At 43.6% G+C, this 26,924-nt stretch overlaps 1 protein-coding gene across 8 annotated transcripts in view; it reads right to left on the bottom strand.

Moving 5' to 3' along the window:
* The window catches only part of LOC141107939 (leucine-rich repeat and fibronectin type III domain-containing protein 1-like protein), a 920,596-nt gene extending 896,808 nt beyond the window's left edge, over positions 1-23,788 (bottom strand). For 6 of the 8 annotated variants that reach the window (XM_073599024.1, XM_073599022.1, XM_073599019.1 and 3 more), the window contains exon 1: positions 23,345-23,788. The gene's annotated coding sequence lies outside the window, so the exon portion shown is untranslated. The other 2 variants (XM_073599025.1, XM_073599021.1) reach the window with 1 other exon arrangement.
* Positions 23,789-26,924: the final 3,136 nt, after the last annotated feature.

The following is a 26,924-nucleotide window of genomic DNA, read 5'->3' as shown; positions in this document are numbered from 1 at the left end:
AAATGCGCTTCTGGAAGAATGGTCAAACATTCCCATAGACACACCTAAACCTTGTGGACAGCCTTCCCAGAAGAGTTAAAGGTGTTATAGCTGCAAAGGTTGGGCCAACGCAACACTGAACCCTACGGGCCAAGACTGGGATGCCATTAAAGTTCATGTGCGTGTAAAGGCAGGCGTCCCAATACTTTTGACAATATAGTGTAGATAGATCTCCTTATATTTATACTGCTGGTCAGAGCAGGAAAAATGCCTTGGGTTTGTTGTCATCAGGATGTAAACCATTTGGCCCCAGTGGTTAGGAGTAATAAAAAAAAAAAAAATAAATAAAAATAATGCACACCATCTGTGGTTACAGCAGAAGAAAAAAATGCCTGCTTGGTGGTGGGAGCACTGGTGTTCAGTGTGGGAAAGGGACATTGCTACTCAGAGGGAGGATGGCTTTGGTGTTAAGTGTTTGCGTGTGGGCACACTGATGCACAGTGGTGAACTCAATACCTGGCTATAGCTACTTTGACCATTCCCGATCTCAACACCTGGCACTGTCTGTTTTTAACTTAACCGCTTGCCGACCAGAGCACGCCGATGTACGTCAGCAGAATGGCGCTGGTAGGCAAAAGGGCATACAGGTACGTCCCCTTTAAGAAGCGTGACCGCGGGTCCCGCGGACTCGATGTCTGCCGGGTGCCCGCGATCGTGTCACGAAGAGGAAGAACGGGGAGATGCTTTGGTAAACAAAGAATTTCCCCATTCTGCCTAGTGACAGGACAGAGATCACAGCTCTCTGTCATCGAGAGCAGTGATCACTGTCCTGTGTGTTAAAGCCCAGCCCCCTAACAGTTAGAATCACTCCCTAGAACACACTTAACCCCTTGATCGCCCCTAGTGGTTAACCTCTTCACTGTCATTTACACAGTAATCAATACAGTAATCAATGCAGTTGGCAGATCGCCGCCATTACTAATAAAAATAAAAATAAAAGCCATAAAACTATCACCTATTTTGTAGATGCTATAAATTTTGTGCAAACCAATCAATATACGCTTATTGCGATTTTTTTTTTTTACCAAAAGTATGTAGAAGAATACATATCGGCCTAAACCAAGGGAAAAAAAAAAAAAAAAATTATATAATTTTGGGGGATATTTATTATAGCAAAAAAGTAAAAAATATTGAGTTTTTTTCAAAATTGTCGCTCTTTTTTTGTCTATAGCGCAAAAAATAAAAACCGCAGAGGCGATCAAATACCACCAAAAGAAAGCTCTATTTGTGGGAAAAAAAGGACGTCAATTTTGTTTGGGTACAACATCGCACGAACGCGCAATTGTCAGCGACACAGTGCCGAATCGCAAAAAGTGCTCTGGTCAGGTAGGGGGCTTAAGTGGTTAACCCCCCTGGCGGTATTCCCGAGTCTGGCTCGGGGTGGATTTTACATACCAAAAGCGGTATCCCCGAGCCAGACTCGGGCTTGCATCGCAGGATCCAGGAAGAGTTTACTTACCTTGTCCCCTGGTTCCTGCGATGTCTCCCCGCTGTGATCGGCGAGCCGCCGTGTCTCGCTCGATTCACAGTGCCGAGCTCCGTTCCCTGCGAGCGTTGCGACGCACGGGGACGGAGTTCGGCGGTAAATTCAAAAGTGAAACACACAGTATAGATACAGCATACTGTAATCTTACAGATTACAGTACTGTATCAAATAACTACACATCCCCTTTGTCCCTAGTGGTCTGCCCAGTGTCCTGCATGCAGTTTTATATATATAAAACTGTTCTTTCTGCCTGGAAACTGGAGATTGTCCATAGCAACCAAAACTGTCTCTTTACATCAAAAGTGGTTTTAGACCAGCTAGAAAAAAGCGATAATAAATTATAATCACTTGCAGAATTGAGCGATAGTGATTTGTGGGGAGAACCGTCATCAAACACTAAAAGTAATAAAAGCTAAAATTCTGGAACTGAGCAAATTTCAGTGTTTTTGATTTGATTACATTATTATATAATTTTTATTATTATTATATTATTATGTGTTTTAATTATTTATAGTTATTTATTATATTATAATTTTTTATTTCGTTTTTCAAACTTTATCATACCCGGGATGTCTACTAGACTCTTGTTTGGACAGATTTAAGTGAACTATTCCTAAGAATTACAGGCCTACAATATAAAACGCCAAATTTCTGTGCAAAATAATGGTACCGCTTTCAGCACCTAAAATCTGAAATAATCATACCGCCAGGGAGGTTAATGGTGACTGAAGCCAGCAGATCGTTTCTCTCATTCTCTCATTTAATAATCCCGCAAATAACACTTCCTGTACCTGGATGGCCAAATTTACTCATTGCATCAATGGAGGGAACCATGGATGCCACTACAGGTGGACTTCAAACATGCCTGCTTTTGTTTATTGCGCAAAGTATGAAAAGGATTAGTAGTTTACAAAAGATAGATAACATTGATTTTGCTTTCAGTGCAGCTCCTAAGAAAAAAAAACAGTGCATTCTGAGAATATAATGTTCTGGCTTAAAATAATCTGAGCGTGAAAAATATAAATTCTTGTCCCCGGGTTCAGCAGTATATATACATACACACATACATACACACACACGCACACAGTATCTCACAAAAGTGAGTACACCCCTCACATTTTTGTAAATATTTTATTATATCTTTTCATGTGACAAGATTGAAGAAATGACAGTTTGCTACAATGTAAAGTAGTGAGTGTACAGCTTGTATAACAATGTAAATTTGCTGTCCCCTCAAAATAGCTCAACACACAGCCATTATGTTTAAACTGCTGGCAAAAGTGAGTACGCCCCTAAGTGAAAATGTCCACATTGGGCCCAATTAGCCATTTTCTCTCCCCAGGGTGTCATGTGACACGTTAATGTTACAAGCTCTCAGGTGTGAATAGGGAGCAGGTGTGTTAAATTTGGTGTTATCGCTCTCACTCTCTCATACTGGTCACTGGAAGTTCAACATGGCACCTCATGGCAAAGAACTCTCTGAAGATCTGAAAAAAAGAATTGTTACTCTACATAAATATGGCCTAGGCTATAAGAAGATTGCCAAGACCCTGAAACTGAGCTGCAGCACGGTGGCCAAGACCATACAGCGGTTTAACAGGACAGATTCCACTCAGAACAGGCCTTGCCATGGTTGACCAAAGCAGTTGAGTGCCCGTGCTCAGTGTCATATCCAGAGGTTGTCTTTGGGAAATAGACGTATGAGTGCTGCCAGCATTGCTGCAGAGGTTGAAGGGGTTGGGGGGGGGGGGGGGGTGTCAGCCTGTCAGTGCTTAGACCATACGCCGCACACTGCATCAAATTGGTCTGCATTGCTGTCATTCCAGAAGGAAGCCTCTTCTAAAAAATGATGCACAAGAAAGCCCGCAAAACAGTTTGCTGAAGACAAGCAGACTAAGGACATGGATTACTGGAACCAGTAACTGAGACCAAGAAACTTATTTGGTTCAGATGGTGTCAAGAGTGTGTGGCGGTAACCAGGTGAGAAGTACAAAGACAAGTGTGTCTTGCCTACAGTCAAGCATGGTGGTGGGAGTGTCATGGTCTGGGGCTGTATGAGTGCTGCCGGCACTGGGGAGCTACAGTTCAGGGAACCATGAGTGTAAACATGTACTGTGACATACTGAAGCAGAGTATGATCCCCTCCATTCTGAGACTGGGCCGCAGGGCAGTATTCCAATATGATAACGACCCCAAACACACCTCTAAGATGACCACTGCTTTGCTAAAAAAGCTGAGGGTAAAGGTGATGGACTGGCCAAGCATGTCTCCAGACCTAAACCCTATTGAGCATCTGTGAGGCATCCTCAAACAGTAGGTGGAGGAGCGCAAGGTCTCTAACATCCACCAGCTCTGTGATGTCATCATGGAGGAGTGGAAGAGGACTCCAGTGGCAACCTGTGAAGCTCTGGTGAACTCAATGCCCATGTGGGTTAAGGCACAAAATAGTGGTGTACTCACTTTTGTTGCCAGCGGTTTAGACATTAATGGCTGTGTGTTGAGTTATTTTGAGGAGACAGCAAATTTACACTGTTATACAAGCTGTACACTCACTACTTTACATTGTAGCAAAGTGTCATTTCTTCATTGTTGTCACATGAAAAGATATAATAAAATATTTTAAAAAATGTGAGGGGTGTACTCACTTTTGTGAGATATCTATCTATTTACACACACACTGTAAATAATATATATATTATATACACACACACACAAACATATATACATGATTATAGTTCCCTTAATTTTACCTAAACCTTCATTTCATGTATAAGGAATGTCTGATGTGGGGTTTTATGAATTTTCTTTATATGCACCATTCTATTACATATTCCCTCTAGTGGTCATCTGTATATCAAGGAAAGTGATTATAAAGTTTGATTAAAAAAAAAATCTGTCATAAATTTGGTAGCTGGCATTGCCAACCTGTTTTGCAGGTGCAAGCTCCTTGCTTTACTTCCTAAAAGGGGTAGTAAACCGGCCAAAATATAAAAAATGCCCCCCTTCAGGTTTATGCCATAATGTGCTAGTATGCACTGCAGGGGCACGCCGTCACCGCTGCTGAGGCTTCCATCTTCACCCGGTCTTCTTTCTGGGTTTGTGAGCTCCAGATGTTTGAATCGCTGGCGCATATCACTCCAGCGCATGCGTGCAGGAGCCACGGCATGGTGCTTTGCATTCCATGGCATGCTGTGTGCCCTGAAAGCAGAGCATCACTGCGCATGCACAGGTGACGTAATTGGCTTTTGCCAATGTAAATATCTCCTAAACGGTGCATGTTTAGGAGATATTGACTGTACCTATGGGTAAGCCCGATTGTGAGGTTACCTGTAGGCACAAGTTAAGATAGCGTTTACTACCACTTTAAAAAGAGGTAGTGAACAAAAAAAAAATAAATAAATAACCGACAGGTAAGCTTATAATAAAGCTTACATGCATGGTTTAGGAGATATTCTAGGGAGCAGCAGCCAGTGAAGTCACCGGCACATGCGCTCTGAAGGAATGACATACCAGTGCCATTCCTTCAGAGCCCTGTGCCGTAAACAGTGACTACCATGCACATGCGAGGGAGTGACATCATCGCGGCTCGGCCATTCAAGCCGCCACAGCTGAAGAAAGGAAGGAGACCAGGTGAATATGGAAGCCCTGTCAGCGGAGACGGCGAGCCGCCAGAGGGCTTCGCTTCAAGCTAAGTCTTTTATTATGTGCTAGTATGCGATGCCTTGCAGGGTTCTTTTTTTTTTTTGTTTGTTTTTTTTTAAACTTTACTACTACCGCTTTAAAGGAGTCATTAACCTGGAACAAGCATAAGGCCAATAAAGTGGAAAATATTTTTTATCAAGTCAGTAACTAACCAAACAGTGAAAGGGATGAGGGACCTGAAGCAAGCATGCAGACAGCTACGTTTTAGGCTCCTTTCGCACCTATGCAGTTAGTTTTTGAGCGTTTCTGCAGTGTTTTTTGCACCATGATTTTACTGCAATTTTACTTAAATCTTGCTACGATGTGCGGTTTTTAGACTTTTTTTTTTTTCAACAACTTTGTTGTTGGGTAGATTAAAAATTGCAAACCGTGGCAATTTTCTGTGACTTAAAGTCTAACTTTGAACCAAAAAAAGCACCATTTTGCATTTTAAAAGGCCCCTGTCCCTTTCCAAAAACGCAGAGGCGCAAAAATGCATTGATTTGAATGTGTTACATAGGAACCCATGTAAAAAATGTCTTGTGTTTTTGCAAAAAGCATGAAAAAACACAATTGGTGTGAATGGAGCCTTATGGACCCTTGATCTGTATACAGTCAGTGACCTACCAAGTGCTGGACAAGAATGACGTCCATGGAGATTGCACCTTTAAAAACACAAAAGCAATGCTAACCTTTTATCTTGATAGATTCTGCAGAGATAAGCTCAGTTCGATTAGGAGTCGTCCTTTTTCTCAGTCAGGTCTGAGTCACATACTTGACTTTAACTGGGCAGAACCAGTGGTGTATTTGGGTTTTGTGCTGCCCTAAGCCTGATTAACTTGTGCACCCCCTAATTTAAATATGACCCACCCCTTCCTGTCAAGACCACACCCCTTCCTGTTTAATGCCCACCCTGTCATCTGTAAACCACACCCCTTCCTCATGATGCTCCACCTTTTGCTCTTAGAGCTCCATCTCAACTGCAGTGGACTCCTGCAGTTAAATTTTCAGGTGCTTGAAGACAGTTGAAGCTGCTCAGGCTGTTCAAAGCAATGAAGGGCTGACAGCAGACGCAGCCATCCTCAATGTTTACATGTAATCACTTTATAGAATGATTAGCTATGGTGAGGGACAGATGACTTTCTTGGACACAAGAGGTTTGTGTCCTAGAGTGATCAACTGTCCCGAACCCCAGGTAAGTACTCCATGTGAGATTACATTGGAATACCAGTGGACAACTGCTGCCAGCCTAGACCTGGGCCTTGTTGGCCTAGGCCAAGATACAGCGCTGGGCAGAACAGTAAAGTTGAGTCACCGTGCAACGCAGCGCTGCCAAGAAGGAAGCAGAACCTGTATGTGCAAATAGGAATTCAAATATGGCTACCTAATCCCATGTACTTCTATATTTACAAGTCGTACACTGAAACAAGATGAACACATTACCACGGTCCAATAAGATTTTTTTTCATCGGGTAGATCCTAATCACATACATAGCTATAAAATACTGCTCTCTGTAATAAATGGGTCCTTTTATTCCTAGGCCACCAGGAATCATACACATAAACCATTTTATGATAGCCAGCTATCATGCTTTATTGTCAGATTCTTATTTACTGTATTTACTTATTGGAGGCTGCCTCGAATAAGTAATATCATACACCTTATTTCTAGATTCCTAATAGTGGAGTTTTATGGGTCCTTGAGCAGCAAGGCCCTGAAAAAAAAAAAAAAGTATTTTGAAGGTCGATGAGTGAAATATGGCAATACATTTCCAGTGTTCCAGTTGTTTATATAGGGTATTATAATCACAATGTTTTTATCTAACTTTTTGTATATGTGATCATTACGCAGATTTGATAAAAAACAAAAAATAAAAACAAATAACAAGTATACAACTACAACAAAGAAACAAATCATTTTGTTTAACAAATTAAAGTAATAAAAACAAAAAACAAAAAAAACAATAGTTGGTTGGCACGCCTGCAGCAAATGCTCCTTTTGCCCCTTTATAGAGCTGCCCCTGTGTACTCTAGTTATGCGGTGCTGAGTCGGAATCTGCCAAGGAAACGCACGAGGCACTGCCAATGTTCCATAGATGTATATTTACAATAACAGTGTCTCAGCTGGGAACCTTGCCTGTGAATAAACACTCTTTCTACAAACTGTCTCACGAGTGTTACCAAGTACCGAGCGCTTTTATGCCTCCGAATTCTGCATTCCCGCAGCATGGACACAGTGGAATAAAAAAAAAAAATATATATATATATGTATTTGTCAATAGATATATATCTAAGTGGAAGCGTTTATGGGGCGGTATCACAATCCATCGTGAAAATCTCCGCTCCCATCACCAGCATGGAGTGACGAATGTCCCTTCTCGACATTAGAATTGCGAGGTCCATATTTTTTAATGCCCATTGCGCAGCAACAAGGCTAAATTTGAGCTTAATGTTGTCATCCTGGCGGAAGATATTTATAGCAGAGCCACTAAGGAGATTCATGTACAGTGAAATGCCACCACATTTATGTATGCTGTTAAGTATATATGTGACTATGTATTGCTGCTGCATTCTCAATAAGAAAATATACAAAATAATCCAACAGGGAGAGTGGACTTCCACGTACCAGGTAGGGTAGTTGTGCAGGTCTGGAAGTTCAAGCCCATTGGTTCTCGTCAATGGGGCTCCTTAGGCCCATGTCATGCTTGCAGGCCTGTCGCTGGAACGCTAAAATCTACATGAACAATTATCTGCTTTGTTCTCTTGCTGGTTGGATTAGTGAGGGGTCACTCCCTTGCCGCTGAAAATGGTGCAGAATGTAAGTAACCAGCAGAAGAGCCTAGTGTCACTCAGCCCGGTTCACACTTGTGCACTGCGAATTTGCAGCAAGCTCTGTGCAGATTCCGTGCCGCATGCAAATGGCACCCTGTTCATGAGAATCAATGCAGGTGTGTATGTTAAAGTGGTTGTAAAGGCAGAATATTTTTTTTTTTTTTTATCTTAATGCATTCTATGCATTAAGATTAAAAAAAAACTTATGTGTGCAGTAGCCCCCCTAATACTTACCTGAGCCCCTTCTAGATCCAGCGATGTTGCAGGAACGTGTCGGCTGCCCAGGACTCCCCTCCTCATTGGCTGAGACAGCGGCGCGGTGCCATTTGCTCCCACTGCTGCCAATCAAAGTCGGTCAGCCAGTTAGGTGGGAAATGGACGGGGCCGGGCCGCGGCTGTGTCTAAATGGACACAGGGAGATGTGGCTCGGGTGCCCCCATAGAAAGCTGCCTGTTGTGGGGGTACTCAACAGGAGGGAGAAGCCAGGAACTCCAGCCAAGGACCCAAGAAGAGGAGGATCTGGGCTGCTCTGTGCCAAACCACTACACAGAGCAATAAGTATAACATGTTTGTTCCAGAATGAGCCTTATGCCCTGTACACACGGTCGGATTTTCTGATGGAAAATGTTCGATGGGAGCTTGTTGTGGGAATTTCCAACCATGTGTAGGCTCCATCGGACATTTTCCATCGGAATTTCCATCACACAAAATTTGAGATCTGGGTCTCAAATTTTCCGACAACAAAATCCGTTGTCGTAAATTCCGATGCACAAAGTTCCACGCATGCTCGGCATCAAGCAGAAGAGCCGCACTTGCTATTGAATTTCATTTTTCTCAGCTTGTTCTACGTGTTGTACATCACCGCGTTCTTGACGTTCGGAATTTCTGACAAGATTTGTGTGACCGTGTGTATGGAAGACATGTTTGAGCCAACATCCGTCGGAAAAAATCCATGGATTTTGTTTGTCAGAATGTCCGATCGTGAGTACGGGGCATTAGAGGAACACAGGCAAAAAAAAAATTTTGTAACTGATGAAAGTTTATCACCTCCATTAGTTTTAGATTTCTGATGGCATTACAGCATTTTCCATTATAGTTCTACCAGGAAAAAACGTCAAGTGGTGACATCACACCCCCCAAATGTATAAATTGTGTGTGTGTCAGAGATAGCACCATAGTAGTGACGGATGATATGAGGAGGTGGGATGTGTGACATGACACAGCAATGAATGCGTAGGTGAGGGAGGGATGTGTCCATGGCTAGGCGGTGAGGGGATGCATGTGTAGTATTACCTGCTATGAAAATTTCTGTTCACTGGGTAGGATTACTAAGGACAGTGTTGCTATAAGACATACATAGGCCATTTACTATGGGGGGGGGGGGTCGGATCCTTTAAGACCCAAGGCTTTCCTATAGATACATAGATCATCTATGCTGCTCGGGAATCTCAAGCAAAAGTTAAACCGTTAACCTGGCTTGTGAACTGCTGCTGAAAGCATAATACAAGAGGGTCTTACTCTCCTTGTTGGTTTTACATTATACAGTAGATAGTGTTAGTATCTCTTCGCAAAGAAAACATTCAATCTAACCAGGGATGACCTTTTTTCAGAAGATGACCAAGTAAGGGTCTTGTAAAGACAACAAATACCAAAATACATGAATGTACTAATCCACAGATGGGCAATATCATGTCTAGCAGAACATTCAGCTGCTACAGGGCCTGGGACATATACACAAATAGCGGTTTGCTGTCAAATTTTTTAAATTTTTTTAGGGATTCCTTAAGACTGAAAATGATTTTGTATACATTTTCCAACAGCTATAAAATATAGAATATTCAGATGGTTATAAATGTAATTAGCTTGATATAAAATGTATTTTGTTTTAGAATAGACCTCAGAAGTAAGAATGTATTTAAAACAGACCTCTAGCCAAATCAAAAAAGTGCCCATTAACCCTGGAGTCACACTAGCGATGCAGAAACCAGAGCAATTCCAGCGCCAGTTCCCGCATCGCTCCTCTCCTGCATGCAGTTCACACTGCCTTGTGCAAACCGCTGCAGGTGTCACTAACAAAGTTGATGACACCCCCAGTTTAGTTCACAGATTGCAGTGCGAACTGTGAACTCGCACAGGAATCAGATCGCATAGGTGAGAACACCCATGCGATCTGATTCTAGTGAGGGGAAAAACAAGTCTCTGCACTATTTTACGTGCAAAACCAATGTGAGTTCAGTCATACAACTGTATGGCTGAACTCGCATTGCTCAGAGATCACATGTGATCGGCGCCTGCGGTGATGAAATAAAATCAAAGATGAAATAAAAATGCAGTTTTTGCTGCAGTACTCATTTTCAATGCAGAGTTGTTACCGGCAATATTTCTTTTGTGCCACTAGATGTCCCCAGTCTTGCAGGTTGAATGACGGCTGGCATCAATTAACCCACAGCCTCTGAGCCTAGGACCTGTCCTCAACCTGTGACTGAACAATAAATGAGAACCAATACAGTGATGAGCTCATCTCTCTGTCACTTTGCTTCTTTTCACCTAGGAGTACACTTATCAGCACATGAACTGATTGGCTGCTTATGCTGCTTTTTCCTCTCCTGCATTAAGCTCTGTTGCACAGGGACTGCGAAAGGCCAATACAAAGTCAAATTTGGGTACTTGCACTGTTTGCATAAAAAACAAATAAATAAATAAAATCATAAAAAACACACATACATATATATATATACATACACACATTATAATTTTTTTTATTCATTTATTTAATAATGAATACAGCACTAAAGGAATATTTTTATATGCCTGGAGATCAGCTTTAAATCCCAACTCCATCCAAATCCAATTCTGGATATAGCAGGGGAGTGATTGAGTCTTTGTCAGGTTTTTATTACTATGTGTTCCTACTTGAGAAATTTTTCAGAATACAATTAATAGAATTAGAAAGGGGTACTGTACATTTTCTGACAATGTTTTATTGCTTTTTGTACACAGAGACAGGAGGAGGAATCGTGCCAATTAAGTTCCAAAAAAAAAAACAAAAAAAACATACTTGACAGAAGTTACCCTGCTCTATCTAAAGCTTAAAAATGGCCACAGTTAGGTCTATGACAAAGGTTAAAGGGCCATGAGGCTCTCTGGACTGATGTATTATGGGTCTCTGTGTACATCGATCGCCATCAACATTTCAGTAGTTATGTTAGAACACGAACATGATTGTTTCCACTGCCAACTTCTGTTTACTGGTGCTAGTTCCAGGGCTGTCATTCTTGTCCTTCCTTCACTACTTGGTACAATTACTGACCTGCATAGGCATATTAGATGTCCCAACACCCTACTGGTTGCATGCTTCAGTCAATGGGGGAGATTTCCTAAAACTGGTGCACACCGAATCAGGTGCTGTTGTGCATTGTTACCAATCAGCTTCCAGTTTTTTTTGTCAAATCCTAGTTGAACAAGCTAAAGTTAGCAGTTCATTGGTTGCTATACACAGCTGCACTGGTTTTAGTAAATCTCCCCCACTCTTATTAATTTGTGAATGAAATATACAGATGACATGCCCAAAGCTTGTCCCTTCACACACAAGTTAGCAATGGCAGCTGTCATATTTTTACAGGTTTTCACTTCAAAAGCAGATTGTTACAGTCTTTACCATAGGGACGATTTATACAGGTCATGAAGGTCTTTGCTGGCTTCTCTTATCTTTATCCTGTAATACATCGATACATTCAGCTACACATTAATGAAAGGACACATACAGAGAATGGCTGTGATGGACAGACAAGGAAATTGGCACAGAATTAGAAAGCAAATGTATCAAAAATACTAGCTTTTTTTTCTCAAAGATACATTAAAAAAAAACTATTTTTGGCCGGTAATATTAAAATATTGCACATTAATATTTTCTAGTCTCCTGAGCTAACTGGTGGAAATTTGGGTTCCTTTTCTTGTGTTTTTAGGACCGCTGTTGCCCTTCTTTTGTAAAAAGCCTATTTACAGAGCTCAATAGCTCAAGCTAGACATGTTTCGTTCCAAATTCTTTTTTTAAATGAATTTTGACAAATTCGTTAATATTTAAATTAACGAAAACCCGTTTAACAAATTTTTCCAAATATTCGTAAATCCCTAAATTCGGCAATTTGAAAATTCGGAAATCCAAAAACCAGAAAATTCGAAAATCTGAAATAACTAATCAATAATAACGTAAAAGGGTAACTTCCCCTTTACAAAAAACTCTGCAAGGTGAACTTACACAGGTCCTCCTCCTCGCCCCCCACGGTCCCGCTGACCTGGATCGCTGCAATTTCTGGTTCTAAGCCCTGGTATATCCGCACCAGGTGTGTGGGGCTTAGAAATCCCGAGCTGCTAAATGTTCAAAACGTCCCTCGTCAGGAGGGACGTTTTACAGCATTCTAATTGGTCAACGACATCACATGGGTGGTGCTGACCAATCAGCAGCCGCATAGCCTGTCCTGTCAGCTATGAAGAAGACGCATGGCTGCAGAGAGGATTTCTAAGCCCCGGACTCCTGGCGCGGAAATACCGGGGCTTAGAACCGGAGATTGAGACAGGACAGTGGGACCAGGGGGGCAGATAACTACTATGGTTTGGTCCCTTTTTATATCCCATAATGTTCTGTAAATCTTTAGTCATGAGTAAAATAAATTAAAAAGGTTCATAAAAAACAACATTTTATACACAGTATATGTATATAGAAAAATATACCAAAAGAGACTGTCACACGATACAAATGAGTATACAAAAATTGGATCATGTATTGCTCAAATATTCATAATGGCGGACCAGCTTCTGAATCACAAGTCATTCAGTGGGCCGGAAAATGATTCATCTCAACTGACAAGGACTGCGTAGATGATGTGCATGTTAGTCTAATAAAAAGGAGAGTGAGGATCAGAGAAACTTTTAAAAAATTCAGATTTTTATTTGTAAGGCCAGTTACAGGGCCAGATTCACACCTGAGCTTAGCAGGAACCGGCTTATGTTTTTCCTCTTTTTTTTGTGCGTTTTGGAGCGTTTCCATTTGTCATACATAGGGATGCTCATTCACTTGAGTAGGCTACCCTATGCATTTTTTTTACTGCATGTTTGTAGCGTCTTTACTGGCAAAATGCAAGCCTGCTACCTACACTTGGGGTGTCATGGACAATTAATGGAAGTGTGACGCCTGTTTTCTGCACGTTTCCAAAACGCACATTTTCTACACACTTTATTGCACATTTGGGAAACACCAAGTGTTTAAAAAGCCTTAGAGTTTACATACTGTTACTTCAAAAAGGCTTAAGAACATGAAATTGAGTCACGTAGGCTTGAAATATATCAGGTAGAGTAATATTGTAGATCTACAATGGTACCCCTTTAAGCCCTACCCACTGTGTCCAAACCCAGACATGCCTATTTTCTCTTTTATTACTAAAACCAAACACATCTTAGTTAAGTAGAGCTAATTTTATAGTATCAAATCAATACACTACAATAAAATATCCAATGTACAGAGATGTGTTGTAGCAGCAGTTACCTTTATAACCTCTAGCATCCCTAATTCCAGGAGAAGAAGAACTGGGGTCACTAAAGCTTTACAGGCCCCAGAGGACCTACATAGGCATCTATATAAGACCATCATGCCCTGTACGTCTCATGACATTAAGATAGTGGGTGCTAGTCAGGGACAACTGGCTTTTCCCTTGCCTAGACATCATTATACTGTGGCTGGACAGTCCCAGTGATTAAAATATTGCAACAAATTTGTACAACGCAACAGTGTTCCATTCAATCGTATTAAATGCAAGTGAATTAAAGTGGTTCTAAAGCCTAAAAATGTTTTACCTTAATGAATTCCTTGCATTAAAGTGATACTAAAGTCTCCTTTTTTTTTTGTTACAAAATAACAAACATGTCATTCTTACCTTCTCTGTGCAGTTGGTTTTGCACAAAGCAGCCCAGATCCTCCTCTTCTCAGGTCCCTCTTTGGCACTCCTGGCCCCTCCCCCTTGTTGAGTGCCCTCACCACCTGGCACAGTAGGGTTGTTAGGTGGCTAGACAAATTTGTGTCTGGCCCCTCCCCCTATCCTCCCTCAAATCCCGGGGGGGGGGGGGGGGGGGGATGTTTGTGGACCTGTGAGGGGATCCATCCGAGGCCCTATGCTGCACACATTTGGAGGATTTATTTGATTTTATCTACGTTTATATCATTTTGCACATATAATAACCTTCTACTGTTTGCAAAGCAACATGGTGAGATCGGATGTTTTGGTCAGCTTCTTTTTTTTTCTCACATGTGTTTTTTTTTATCTCCAGATATGTTTGAGTGCTTCTCCTGAGGAAGCGAGTTTTTCTATCTCGCGAAACACATTGAGAATTTCAGCACTATTCCTCATATTTGCCAATGGATTTTGTCATGGACAAATCTATCTTGCGCAAGGTTTTTCCAAAATTGTATACAGTAATGTGACGTGTGTACTTTTTACTGTTGATATATTATATGATACTCATGTTTTGATATGTGTGAATTCTCTGTAAAACAAAAAAAACAAAAATTTTATGAAAATACATTTTTTGTGATGTGACTCGCGAAGTCCCCTCGGGCTATAAGTAGTTGTAGTTACATAGTTACATAGTAGGCGAGTTTGAAAAAAAAAAAAAAAAACACACAAGTCCAACCTATGTGTGTGATTATATGTCAGTATTGCATTGTATATCCCTGTATGTTGTGGTCGTTCAGGTGCTTATCTAATAGTTTTGTGAAACTATCGATGCTCCCCGCTGAGACCACCGCATGTGTAAGGGAATTCCACAACCTTGCTGCTCTTACAGTAAAGAACCCTCTACATAGTTCAAGGTTAAACCTCTTTTCTTCTAATTTTAATGAGTGGCCGCGTGTCTTGTTAATCTCCCTTCTGCAAAAAAGTTTTATCCCTATTGTGGGGTCACCAGTATGGCATTTGTATATTGAAATCATATCCCCTCTCAAGCGTCTCTTCTCCAGAGAGAATAAGTTCAGTGCTCGCAACCTTTCCTCATTACCAATATCTTCCAGACCCTTTATTAACTGTTGCCCTTCTTTGTACTCGCTCCATTTCCAGTACATCCTTCCTGACGACTGGTGCCAAGAACTGGACAGCATACTCCAGGTGAGGCCGGACCAGAGTCTTGTAGAGCGGGACAATTATTTTATTTCTGGAGTTGGTCCCCTTTTTAATGCATGCCAATATTCTGTTTGCTTTGATAGCAGCAGCTTGGCATTGCATGCCATTGCTGAGCCTGTCATCTACTAGGACCTCCAAGTCCTTTTCCATCCTAGATTCCCCCAGAGGTTCTCCCCCAGTGTATAGATTGCATTCATATTTTTGCCACCCAAATGCATTATTTTACATTTTTCTACATTAAACCTCATTTGCCATGTAGTTGCTATGGGGGCACCCGAGCCGAGCTGCAGCCCAGCCCCACATGCATTAAGATTACAAAAAAACCTTCTGTCTTCACAACCACTTTAAGATAAAAAGTGATTAGGCACTGTTCTGGCCCCTCACACCCCCTCCTCTTTTACTTACCCAAGCCCTCATTCAATCCAGCACTGTACAAATCTGCAGCTCTTCTCTCCCCCCACTTCCGTGTCTCAACAGCTTTTCTGGGGCACCAGGAGCCAATTGCTCCAGCTGCTGTCAGTCAGTAACAAAAGGAGTGGGGGGCAGGGCCAAGTCCCGCTGTCTGTGTCAATTTACACAGCAGCTGGGCTCAGGTGTGAGCATGCACAAGTGCCCCCATAGGAAGCGGCTTCCTGTGGGGGCACTGGAACGAGGGGAGGGGCCAAGAGCACTGGCAGGGGACCCATGAAGAGGAGGTTCGCGGCTGCTCTGTGCAATTCTATTAGACAGAGCAGGTAAGTATCAAGATGTTTGTTTTTTGTTTTTTAATTTCCTTTATAATCACTTTAAAAATAAAAGAGCTTCTCGCCTCATTTAGATGTTTAAAGTACTGTAGAACTAAAGGCAAAACTTTTTTCCTTGTTGTGTTCCATTGGGGAGATTTCCCTTTGATTCCTGTCCCATTTCCAAAACAGAAAGTGAGAAGAAATCCCTACAAAGTGAGGGAATCCTTGGTTGCCACCAGGGTCCCCATAGGAAGACTTGATTCCTATTCTACTGACAGCTCAAGATTTGGGATTTTCTTTGACATTAACCTTTGGTGATCACCATCACCAGGACAAATAGAGGGGGTGAATCTCCCTAATGGGGACAGGCAGCAATAAAAACCTGACCAGTGTTCTAATCCCTCTCCATCCATCCAAAACTAGAAAAAACTATTTTGCCTTTAGTTATAGAAATCAAAAAAAGGTTCAATTTACAGTTTAGTAGATCAAGCCCCGTAGTTTAACAAAACAGAGTACATACAACATGAGAAACAATGTTACTAGCAATTCTAGTAAGCCAAAATAAAAATAAATAAAACAACGGTAAAACACATTCATTCCAAACTCAGAACTCAGTTATTTTTAAGCAGACCCATAATATGGACACAGAAATTCCATTGATGAACTCCTACAAATGTTTCTAGTTTCAGACTGCAATGATGATCCTCTGGCTTCAAGAATTAGTGAGTCAGTGCCTGAAAACAAGTGCCGCCAGTGAAGTCAAACCTCATGCTTGTTCAAGGTCAGTGATTCACTTGCTAAGCCAGAGGAACAGCATGACTGGACACCTGACAAATGGGTATCCTATGCTGTAAGAGTTTGGAGAAATTTTCCTTGCGACAGGTTCTCTTTAATTCATTTTTAATAACCTCACATTCATCAAGGCTGAATACATTTGAGGAGCCAGATAGCCATTATGCTTAAAGTGACTCAGTCTACACTGTCTATTTAGGGCTGAGTGACAGAGTCTCTTTTTACAGGTTCAACTTTTGTACCTGTATACCCCTTATTGACCACAGCAATGTCTAAATTTCAACTGTTGGTCTATTGATTGGTCGATGACTTTAAAGTTAACCTGCTCCCAAAATTGAGTTTTCCCTCACTCCCTATCTTGCAATATATAAAAGACATAAAAGCCTCCTGGAATACTCCATTACATGTTCCAGTAGACTGTATGAGCAGGTGGACAGAGACTGAAGGGAGGACCTGGCAGAGCATCATCAGGGGGCTGGCTTCATGATCCCAGAAGAGACAGCCAGCTCCTGACGATGTACGAAGTGAAGGTGGCAATGTGGCAGCAGAACACAGTGGGACAACAATGGATACAATGGACAAGTGAGCATGCGTTTTGAAGAAACAGATAAGGGGGATGGGAAAAATAACAAAAAAAAACCCCAAAAAAAACCAAACAAACAAGCAGGACCTTTTTAAGATAAAGTAATGTAATACATATATTCTTTGTTTGAGAATATATATTGTCAATATTGTTTTTCTGTGCAATCTAGAGACAAAAGATATAAAAAAAAAAAAAAAAAAAGTGTTTTTTTCTAGTTTGACCAGCACTAATTTTAAAACAAATGTTCTTGTCTATGAAATGTACACATTTTATTCTATAATTGTTCCTGTTTATACTGACGTTAGAATGTTGTTTCTATTATAAAACATAGCAAAGTGATTTAAAAATAAAATAACGGCATTTTTTCTTCAAGTTTGCCCTTTTTTTTTGTTTTACATTTGTCACTGAAAAATCTAAAGAACAAAGCAAACAAAATCAAAACCAAAGAGTTTAAATATTAATGAGAAAAAAATAGAACACTTTTTTTTGGGGGGGGGGGGGTATACTTGGTTTTGACAGGTAGCCGTTTCCACTTCTGGCTCAGAAAGTTTTGCCTATAGTTTTACTTTAAAGTGGATGTAAACCCTCACATATACCCAGTGAAGTGAACAGCCTCAGATGATACACAGAGATGAAACAAATCTCCCTACATAAGTTTTACTTGTATATCTGCTGTCTTCAGCTTTATATACTGTTTAGAAAGTGCACATCCTGTTAGAGATTTTCTCTTCCCGAATCACCTGTGGGTGTGGATTCTTTCCATACACTGTGAGACAGCTGATTGGAGGAAAGGCAGGCTCCCCCCACCCACCCACATAGGCAGAGACTTACAGAGCTGTGCTGTGAATAGACTAGCTCTCTGTTAATCTACTTATTGCACCCTCCCTGACACAAATTTCAGGCTGGTTTTATCACAGTTGACAGAGAACTTGTCAGAAGATATCATGCTGATAACAGAGGAATGGGCCAGAAGAAAGCCATGAGGCTTAGGACTTTGAAGAGAGATAAGAAAACACTGCAGATAGATGTGCCCAGCTCAAATTTCATGAATGAAGTTTATATCCACTTTAACTTACTTGAAAACATATGCAGATCAAAGGTCACTGATTTAATCTGCTATGAATGAACTAGAGAAGTTACATGAAGCATTAATAATGACAACTCTTCTTGACACTGCAGATAATGTTCCGATTGATACTGATGAGCAAGAAGGATCTGCTGTGTAAAAGAAACATACTTCGGCTGTCAAAACAGCCAGGAATTGCCAGTAAATCTCAGGGTAGGGGAGGAGGGGCTGGGCATACTACACACACCCAAAATATTATGTTGTTATTTTGGGTGTGTGTAGCATGCCCACTATCCACAACAGATTAGTCAAAGTCCACACCAGAGGCGTAACTAGAACTTTCTGGGCCCCGATGCAAAACACCATGAATGTGCCCCCTTACTTCAGCCTCCTCCTCCAGAGTGCCCCCTTACATCCTCCTCCAGAATGCGCCCTTAGTACAAGGGGGCACTCTGGCAGAGGATGTAAAGGGGCACCCTGGAGAATGTAAAGGGCCACTTTGGAGGTACTAAGCGAGCACTCTGGCAGAGGATGTAAAGGGGCACTCTGGAGGCACTAAGGGATAGTACATCCAAAGTGCCCCTTACAGAGAGCCCTGAGGAGTGATGGCTGTCATTGATCCCTGCCATGCGGACCAGCCGTTCCCATAATGTCGGTGTTAGGACACGGCTCTCCTCATGGCCGCCCTATTCCCTCTCCCTGCCACAGCCCCAACGTTTGCCTAGTATGTTAAATTTAACCATTAGCCCAAGCTGCGGGATCCTCCTTCACTCAGGTCAGCCACCTCTGCTGCTATATTCCTAGCCAGGGATCGGCCTTCTACACTGCCACAGCCGGACCCGCCCCCTGCCGCCCAAGATGTAGCAGCAGTTCGGAGCCTACACTACTGCATAGCCATAACACTCTTCTCCTGTCATGGACATACAGACAGAAGAAAAATACTTGTTTTTTACAGCACAGATAGCCTGCCATTTCTGTCCTCCTGGGCCCCCCACAGTGGCAGAACACCAGGGCCCGGTCACAAGTGTGACCTTTGCAACCCTGGTAGTTTCACCACTGGATCAGTGGCAGTGGTTGTGGTGAGGGGGGAGGAGTCAGTGGGGCTAAGGGGGATGGGATCAGTTGCAGCAGTGGATGGGATCAGTGACAGTGGTGGTGGTGAGGGGGATGGGATCAGTTGCAGCAGTGGATGGGATCAGTGACAGTGGTGGTGAGAGGGGTGGGATCAGTGGCAGCGGTGGCGGTGAAATCAGTGGTGGTGGTGGTGAGGGGGGGTGGGATCAGTGGCAGCGGTGGTGGTGAAATCAATGGTGGTGGTGGTGAGGGGGGTGGGATCAGTGGCAGCGGTGGTGGTGAAATCAGTGGTGGTGGTGGTGAGGGGGGTGGGATCAGTGGCAGCGGTGGTGGTGAAATCAGTGGTGGTGGTGGTGGTGGTGAGGGGGGTGGGATCAGTGGCAGCGGTGGTGGTGAAATCAGTGGTGGTGGTGGTGGTGGTGAGGGGGGTGGGATCAGTGGCAGCGGTGGTGGTGAAATCAGTGGTGGTGGTGGTGGTGGTGAGGGGGGTGGGATCAGTGGCAGCGGTGGTGGTGAAATCAGTGGTGGTGGTGGTGGTGGTGAGGGGGGTGGGATCAGTGGCAGCGGTGGTGGTGAAATCAGTGGTGGTGGTGGTGGTGGTGGTGGTGAGGGGGGTGGGATCAGTGGCAGCGGTGGTGGTGAAATCAGTGGTGGTGGTGGTGGTGAGGGGGGTGGGATCAGTGGCAGCGGTGGTGGTGAAATCAGTGGTGGTGGTGGTGAGGGTGGTGGGATCAGTGGCAGCGGTGGTAGTGAAATCAGTGGTGGTGGTGAGGGGGGTGGGATCAGTGACAGCGGTGGTGGTGAAATCAGTGGTGGTGTTGGGATCAGTGGCAGCGGTGGTGGTGATGGTGGTGAGGGGGATGGGATCAGTGGCAGCAGTTATGGTGAGGGTGGTGGGATCAGTGGCAGCGGTGGTGGTGAAATCAGTGGTGGTGGTGAGGGGGGTGGGATCAGTGGCAGCGGTGGTGGTGAGGGGGGTGGGATCAGTGGCAGCAGTGGTGGTGGTGAGGGGGGTGGGATCAGTGGCAGCAGTGGTGGTGGTGAGGGGGGTGGGATCAGTGGCAGCAGTGGTGGTGGTGGTGGTGAAGGGGGTGGGATCAGTGGCAGCAGTGGTGGTGAAATCAGTGGAGATGGTGAGGGGGGTGGGATAATTGGCAGTGGTGGGATCAGTGACAGCAGTAGTGGTGAGGGGGGTGGCAGTGCCATCCTCCTCCACCACCACCGTCACTGATTTTATCCCAATCCCCCCCCCCCCCTCCCCATCAACTCTGCTGCATAGGTGATGGGGGAATGGGGAGGATAGGGATGAGATCAGTGGTGATTTGGGGGGGGTTCAGTTGCACTGGTATATACTTGGGTAGGGATAAATTCCTGCATAGATTCCTGGAACCTTTTATGTTGTGATTGATGAAAACATGCAAAGCTCCATGATGATATACAGAGAGCAGTACCCCATTCCAACTGGCCTGATCTGAGTTACTGGAAATGAATGAAAGCTTAATTCTAATAAATTTTTACGAGTTACAGCACTTTGCCTAAGATTCCTCTTCGCATTGCTTTACTGATTAAGAGAGTCCCTGGCTTCCCAAAGACGCCTACCGGCTCCCAGACTGAACTGAGTGGCTTCTGAATCCTGTATCAATTTGTGCACCCCCTGGCTATACCTGTATTTAGGCTCTGTGCCTACAATCTAGCTCCACAGTATCATGCAATATTAACAACCTTGCATTGGCAGCATATCGGATTCCAGGTACATTTGATGCATCTCCATTATAGAACCCACACCCATTTATGCTTTATGGATATATGTGATCCTTTAGTGCCAACTTTACTATAAATGTATAATCTCATTAAAAATAGCAGATTATTCTTGATCCATCTTTACCATACACTAACCTCCCCCTCCCGTCTATGCCATTAAACGTGCCCCCTTTCCCTTTATAGGAACGAATGCTCCATAATAATCTGGAATTTGGCAGTAACCTCTTTTTGTTACATGTTATTTGCCCAACTGCCCCTTTCAGTTATATCATTTTTTATTATAATCTCACATGTCTCTTATAATTGTATCATCTTCCAACTTCAATGTCACCTCCTATTATTTGTGATTACTAAATCCAGCTATCTTCGCTGTGCCCAATCTGATTTCCAAAAGGTTATCCAAAACTGTCCCAGATTTCTTCACACCCACCAATGACATAACCCACCCTTGCCAAACCCTGGGTTCTCCTTTGACTTAACCCTCCCTTCTTTGCTAAATATCAGCCCTATGGAATTCCATATTACCCCCCACCCCCACCCCCTTTACGTCATTTGCCCCAAGAGACTGCTCTCTGATCATATAACCTTTATCAGACACTCTCCAATCGATAAATGGATATGTAACCAAACCCAATCACTGTCAAGGCAGTGTGTTCGTAGTCTGCAAGATGTAACGTGCTAATTGGATGGTGTTATCATGAAATATTATTCTGGGTCGGTATAGTGTAAATGCCTGTATAGCCATCAAAGGCTGTACAGATAGTAAAAAAAAAAAAATATTTTATACAGAGTTCTAATATAATTTATACAATATACCATTTCATACTCAACTGCAGTTTATGAAGACTATGGAGAGCTAGCAGCATATAAACTGGGGAAAAAAAAAAATCTACCTGTACCCCATTAATCTGCACCCCTCTTGCATCTCTGGAATCACAACATGTTAATCAGGGATCTCCTCATGTGGAAAACGCAATTCGCTGCCCAGCCGGAAAATATCGCTTTTTAAAAGGTGGAAGTGCTAATTTGCCCATTGAAAGCAGCTCTTTTCCATGCATACGTGGGCATCTCTTGCTCTCTCGTTATGACATAGTCTCTCTGTCTCCTATTAACCAGCCTTTTCTATTGCTAGAGATAGATTCCCCATAGACTACAATGGAAATGTTGGGAGATAAATGGATGGAGCTCCTGCTATAGAAGCCAGCCTGAGACTGGAAAGGTGGGGGGATGTCTCAAGGGTTTGCTTTACATAACCTGTCATAGTTGCCAGAGTTGGGTGTAAAAGGGGTTTTAATTGCAGCAGTTGGCAGACTCCTATAGTGTGTTACTTGTGTATATACCTCCTATAGTGTGCTTTGTACTGTATATACCTCCTATAGTGTGCTTTGTACTGTATATACCTCCTATAGTGTGCTATGTACTGTATATACCTCCTATAGTGTGCTTTGTACTGTATATATCTCCTATAGTGTGCTTTGTACTGTATATACCTCCTATAGTGTGCTATGTACGGTATATACCTCCTATAGTGTGCTATGTACGGTATATACCTCCTATAGTGTGCTATGTACTGTATATACCTCCTATATGGACTTACTCTGGATGCAATAAAGCAGTTTATTCCCTGCTATAGGATATTCTGCTGTGATTACATCGGGATCCCTAAGAGGAGTGCTATAAGGCCTTTCTGAGGATCACACCGACACTGATCCTAGGGCAACCAATGAAGAGATCATTAAAATGTAATTAAAATTAAAGCAGTAACCCCCGGCAACCACACTGGGGGGGAGGGGGGCTTGGACCAGACAGCGAAGGTTTTGATTGCATTACAAGCAAAGTGTGATAACCCTCAGCAACCAATCAATCTTTTAAAGATCGGACGCTGACCGATGGTTTTAGTTGCTACGGGTTACAGCACTTTGCACCACTTTGTTAATTAGAGGATCTGACCTATTCAATAGAGGTGATCTTCCCAATCCATTGGTGATGATTGGAGTTCAGGTGTTCCCCATCATGGATCAGTCATAGGGAGGGATCTCCACCAGCTGTGTCCTAGGCTATACTTTTCTCAGCAGGGGATGGCTGTCATTGGGGAACCAGTGCATGACCTCCAATGACTGCACCCTGCCCCCTTACCTGGAGATCAGTCCGGACTTCTTGGAGAGATCCCCGCTGTCCGGATCCCTTTAATCCCGCAGCTGGCACAGGATCCGGGGGTGAGCACCGAGGGGGCTCCGCATCTGGGGGGACATGTCAGAGCAATGTGGGGGGTTCTCCCGGCTCACCCCACCAGTGCTGCTTGTAATCCAAGGAGGAGGAAGGTTCCAGGAGGAGGCGTCCCGATAGATAACGATGTGCCCGGATCCCCGTCTTCTTCTCTCCCTACATACTGCATCCAGATCCTCCCAGACACAGCGCTGTGCACCCGCCACCGCCACTGCCACCGGATCCCTTCCCTGCTCAGCAACACAACGCCCCGCCCCGCACACTGACGTCACATGTCAATCACACCGCACCGTACAATGTCTGCGATCGCTGCTCAGTGTGCGATGTGTGTGTGTGCTGGGAGGCTCACCCATTTCCTATGTGATGTCTCTGTGCTGGGAAGCTCCCCTGTGTTGGCATGCCTCATCTAAACTTAAAGTGACACTAAACTCTGCTTTAATAATAATAACAAAAATCTATCAAAATATTTAGTATTAAAGTGATATTAAACCCTCAATATTTAACCACTTGGCTACAGGGCACTCCCCCCATTCCTGCCCAGGCCAATGTTCAGTTTTCAGCGCTGTTACACTTTGAATGACAGTTGTGCGGTCATGCTACTCTCTACCAATATGAACTTTTTATCATTTTGTTCGAGATTTCTTTTGGTGGTATTTAATCATTACTGGGATTTTTATTTTTTGCTAAACAAATGAAAAAAAAAAAATGTTGAAAAAAAACTAAACTTTTTCTTATTTTGTTATAAAATTTTGCACTGGTGGGCAATGATCAAGAGGCACTGATGAGGCGGCACTGATAGGTGACACTGATGAGGAGGTACTAATGGGCACTGGTAGGTGACACTGATGAGGAGGTACTAATGGGCACTGGTAGGTGACACTGATGAGGAGGTACTAATGGGCACTGGTAGGTGACACTGATGAGGAGGTACTAATGGGCACTGGTAGGTGACACTGATGAGGAGGTACTAATGGGCACTGGTAGGTGACACTGATGAGGAGGTACTAATGGGCACTGGTAGGTGACACTGATGAGGAGGTACTGATGGGCACTGGTAGGTGACACTGATGAGGAGGTACTAATGGGCACTGGTAGGTGACACTGATGAGGAGGTAATAATGGGCACTGGTAGGTGACACTGATGAGGAGGTACTAATGGGCACTGGTAGGTGACACTGATGAGGAGGTACTAATGGGCACTGGTAGGTGACACTGATGAGGAGGTACTGATGGGCACTGGTAGGTGGCACTGATTAGCAGTACTGATGGGCACTGGTAGGTGGCACTGATAGGCAGCACCAGGGCTGGGACAAGGGGTGGGCAGGAGGAGCGGCTGCCCTGGGCACTGTGAGGCGGGAGCACCATAAGGACATTGAAAAGGAGGGGATTTGGGTTGGAAGGGGAAATTTGGGGGTAAAAATTGTTCTAGGAGGGGATATTGAAGGGGGGTGAGGTTGCTAAAAGTGGTGATTTAGGGGATTAGGGGAGATTTGTGCTAGGAGGGGGGATTTTTGGGGGAATTTGTGCTGTGAGGTGGGAGGATGTGTACTAGGAAGGGAAACTTTAGGGGTAGATGATTTGTGATAGGAGGGGTGATTTTTTTTTTTTTTTGGGGGGGGGGGGGGGATTTGAGCTGGGGGGTATTGGGGTATGACAATGATTTCTGCTGAAAAGGGGTATTTCATCAGGGGTGGATTTGTACTGGGAGGAGGCAGAATTTATGCTTAGGGGGTAAGCATGCAAATTAGTGCTCAGTGTTTTTGTGGGGGGATTTTTGCTGACACATACATCTGGGGGGGGGGGGGGGTTGTGCAGTTTGGCAGGTTCATCTTGGGCTCTAAATGACCTCATCCTGGCACTGGGCAGCACTGATAGGTGACACTGATGATGAGGCACTGATAGGTGACACTGATAGACAGCACTGATAGGTGACACTGATGATGAGTCACTGATAGGGAGCACTGATCGGTGACACTGATAGGCAGCACTGATAGGTGACACTGATAGGCTGCACTGATAGGTGACACTGATGATGAGTCACTGATAGGCAGCACTGATAGGTGACACTGATGATGAGTCACTGATAGGCAGCACTGATAGGTGACACTGATGATGAGTCACTGATAGGGAGTACTGATAGGTGACACTGATGGGCACTGATAGGCAGCACTGATAGGTGACACTGATGATGAGTCACTGATAGGGAGTACTGATAGGTGACACTGATAGGCAGCACTGATAGGTGACACTGATAGGCAGCACTGATAGGTGACACTGATGATGAGTCACGGATAGGGAGCACTGATCGGTGACACTGATAGGCAGCACTGATAGGTGACACTGATAGGCAGCACTGATAGGTGACACTGATGATGAGTCACTGATAGGCAGCACTGATAGGTGACACTGATGATGAGTCACTGATAGGCAGCACTGATAGGTGACACTGATGATGAGTCACTGATAGGCAGCACTAATAGGTGACACTGATGATGAGTCACTGATGGGAACTGATTAGCAGCACTTGTGAGTGAATGCTGGGACTGTTGTCCCTTTTACATTAGCCAGTTATCGTTTTTATTGTTTTCTCCTCACGCTGTTAGCGCAAAGAAAAAAAAGCCGATAACTGGCTTCTGTTTACATTGTGTGATCAGCTGTCAGCCAATGAGCTGTAGCCGTCTTTCAGCTGTAGCGTGTGCGGGAACAAGTTAAAGTGATATTAAACCCTCAATATTTAAGGTGCTATTAACACAAAAGTAAGTATTTATTACACTGCAGCTTACTAATTCTTAGATGTGATGGCTGAATTTGTTTTCTTTTTTAGGCTTTCTTTCCTCTATTTTTATCTAGTGATCCTGCTAGCAGGTCTGTTGTTTTTCAGCAGAACATGCTGTCCTGCAGATGTAGCAGTTAGAGGGTTGAGATCAGGGGTTTTTTTCAGCGGGAACACGGGAGAACGCAGTTCCAGCACTGAATTTGTATAATAACAAGGGTTGCTGGGATGTGCTGGAGGGTCTATTGATGCTGGCTGCTGGGGATCTATTGTCACTAGGGGCAATCTAATCTGCTGGGCGGTTAATTGTTGCTTGGAGGGATCTACTGTTAAAGTAGGGTTCTATTGTTTCTGGCTGCTGGGAGACCTATTTTTACTAGGGGTAGGGGTCTTGTGTTGCTGGGGGGATATATTTTACTGCTTTTCTTGTTATCATTAAAGCGGAGCTCCAGTCGTTTTTGTGTTTATTAAAAATCAGCAGCTACAAAAATGTGTAGCTGTTGACTTTTAATAAACACTCACTCACCTGTCCCAGGATCCAGCGATGCGGCCACCCGAACCTTCGCTTCTCTCCCTCACCTCTCCCCGGCGCCGGCATTAGAATTGTGGGCACCCGGCTGTGATAGCTTACGGCTTCACAGCCGGGTGCGCAGTGCACATGCGCGAGCCGCCCTGCTCGTCCTGAATGGCCGGGCAATCTTCTGGGACCTCTGACGT

Source organism: Aquarana catesbeiana, linkage group LG09 (genome assembly GCF_042186555.1).
Source record: "Aquarana catesbeiana isolate 2022-GZ linkage group LG09, ASM4218655v1, whole genome shotgun sequence".
NCBI classification, from domain to species: Eukaryota; Metazoa; Chordata; class Amphibia; order Anura; family Ranidae; genus Aquarana; species Aquarana catesbeiana.
Note: the sequence above shows the minus strand (reverse complement) of the source record. Positions and strands in the feature narration are given on the sequence as shown.